General features: G+C 52.1%; 1 protein-coding gene across 2 annotated transcripts in view; it reads left to right on the forward strand.

Annotated features, from left to right (window-relative positions):
• Positions 1-2500, forward strand: part of LOC134082664 (intermembrane lipid transfer protein VPS13B-like) — a 360061-nt gene that overhangs the window by 244522 nt on the left and 113039 nt on the right. The window lies entirely within an intron of this gene.

Below are 2500 nucleotides of genomic sequence, written 5' to 3' on the forward strand. Positions count from 1 at the left end.
AGACGAACACATGCTGACCACTGACCACTTAGTGTATTTGTTTAGATTATGATGCATTGTCATGGGGAGACCATGGCTGGCCTGAGGCCTGGGGCCTGAGGAGGCTGCGGTGGGGCAGGGCTGGGCTGGGCTGGACTGGACTGGGCAGGCCGGGGCTTCCCCTGTTCTCTCCACTGATTCATAGATGCTGCTGCTGCTGCTGCTGGTGTTGCTGAGTGACTCAGTGCTGGAGGAGCAGCAGGATGGAGGATGCTCCTCTCTGTGTGTGTGTGTGTGTGTGTGTGTGTCTCTCATCCTCACTCACCTCCAATGTACACACACACACACACGCACACAGAATCACTCACTCATGAAACACAAGTGATAACACACGCATAAGTGCGCACACACACACACACACACACACACACACACACACACACACACACACACACACACACACACACACACACACACACACACACACACACAGATAAATCCCATCCTTTCTTCTTTCCTCTCCCTCTCTCTCTCTCCTCCTCCTGCGGATGAAACAGAGTTAAATATTTACTCGTGTCTAGCGGCGGTGCTGTGCTGCTCTGGCTGCTTTACGGCGCTCAGCTGTGTCCCGCGCTGTTTACACAGAGAGAGAGAGAGGGGGGGGGGGTTGGGGGGGTCCGGCGGCGCCACACAGCACAGCACAGCGCGCCTCCTTCACTTCATAAAGCTTCTTAATGGAACACAATATAAAAATATTTAGCCGCCGACGACGACCTTCACAGGAAGGGGAAGTCCTGGGGGGAAGGGGAGGGGTGGAGATGGTTTGTGTAAGGGTCATCTCAACGGAGACTGTTTACGATGACTTGCATCTATGATGCTAATGCTAACAGCACACACACATACAGTACATACACACACTCACACATACACATACTCACACACACATATACACACACACACACACACACACACACACACACACACACACACACACACACACACACACACACAGGAGTCACTGCTGTTGCTCTCTAGATGGCTTTGTCTTCTCTGTTTTCTTCTCTCCCTCTTTGTCCATCTCTCTCTCTCTCGCTCTCTCCCTCCCTCTCTCTCTCTCTCTCTCTCTCTCCCTCTCTCCCTCTCTCTCTCTGTCTCTCTCACACACACACACCTCACCCCTCTGATCTATCGTGAGCGCAGATCTCTGGCGTCTCACACACGTCTCGTGGAAGGCCTCTCTCAGGTCCTCTCCCGCGCTTCTCTTGGCTGGACTCTCGCTGGTCCCCGATGAGTGATCAGTGCTCTAGCAGCTCATTGCCTGAGAGCTCTCGCCGCACACTAACATCAACACACACACACACACACACACACACACACACACAATCACCCAATCACCCCGTGTCACATCCACAAACACAAACTCGTCCTGTGTCACATTCAATTTGTTAAGCAAACATTGTTATTGGAGTAATAAATGCGTGTGTGATTTGTGTGAGTGCGGGGCGGCTGTGTGTGTGCGCACATGTGGTTCATGTTTAGCGTGCGCTCTCTGCGTGCCCTCGGCCCACTCCTGTCCTGCCTCAATGCGCTGCCTCTGTTACGGGGCGGCAGTTGAAGAGGTTGCTGCTCAGGGGTCACCTGGGTTCAGCCCCGTGATGTTGAGCAGCTCTTACAACCAGCCCCTCACACAGCCCTGTGCGTGTGTGCGTGCGTGTGTGCATGTGTGTGTGTGTGTGTGTGTGAGAGTGTGTGTGTGTGTGTGAGCATGTGTGTGTGTGTGTGTGAGAGAGAGAGAGCATTTTTGTGTGTGTGTGTGTGTGTGTGTGGTGGGCATGCAGGATCATCCCTGCCTCCACCTCTCCTCACCGGCGCCTCGCTGCATCGTTCAGACTGCAGGGCCCTCTAGTGGCGGTGGGGTGAACTGCACACTCATCTCACCTCAGCTCAGCTGTGTTGTCAGAGCTCCGTGATCCACTTCAGCTCCGACTGGTGTGAAGAGACTCTAATGAGTTCATGTAGTGTGGAGCTGTATGTCCCAGATGTCAGTACATCAGTCGGTGTATAGTGGGGATCTAGTGGGGAGCTGTACGTTTTCAATATATCATTCGATGCCTTATGGAGTTGCCCAATTCCTCACAGTCAAACAAACTTGGGTCAGTTAATCCCCTCAACTCTACTAGGGAGAGGAGATGATTACTGAATGCAGCAGCTCTATGCTATCTGATGCTTATGGAGCTGATGAGCTTCAGTGGCCAGCTCAGTGTTTTAGCGTTCAGTCAGTAACTCCATGTGTGTTGAGCTGAAGTCAGTATTGCTGTGCGTGTTGGTCAGTGGGTGTTTTCAAGGTACTGGTGTGTTGTGTTTGTGTTGTGTTTGTGTTGTGTTGTGTTGTGTTGTGTTGTGTTGTGTTGTGTTGTGTTGTGTTGTGTTGTGTTGTGTTGTGTTGTGTTGTGTTGTGTTGTGTTGTGTTGTGTTGTGTTGTACCGTGCTGTGTTGTACCGTGCTGCGTTGTACCGTGCTG

Source organism: Sardina pilchardus, chromosome 6 (genome assembly GCF_963854185.1).
Source record: "Sardina pilchardus chromosome 6, fSarPil1.1, whole genome shotgun sequence".
In the NCBI taxonomy this organism is placed as follows: domain Eukaryota; kingdom Metazoa; phylum Chordata; class Actinopteri; order Clupeiformes; family Clupeidae; genus Sardina; species Sardina pilchardus.